This window comes from Penaeus monodon, chromosome 22, assembly GCF_015228065.2.
Source record: "Penaeus monodon isolate SGIC_2016 chromosome 22, NSTDA_Pmon_1, whole genome shotgun sequence".
Taxonomy (NCBI): Eukaryota; Metazoa; Arthropoda; class Malacostraca; order Decapoda; family Penaeidae; genus Penaeus; species Penaeus monodon.
Window position 1 is genome coordinate 32569525 of NC_051407.1, and position 215 is coordinate 32569739.

Genomic DNA, 215 nt, shown 5'->3' on the forward strand with positions numbered 1-215 from the left:
TCACTGTTTTTCTCTATACAATTTGTTCACTTCGCTTCAAATACATTGCTCTGGCGCCAACCGGAGAATGTAAGTTTCTGTTCCTTTCGTTCTTCATTAGTATCGTTCTCACTTTAAAGCTTTATTTCTTTCATCCAAAGAGAAAACAATGATAATTGTTCAATGTAATTCCATGTTGTATTCGGTGAGAAAATAGTAGTCTTTAGGAGAGACGA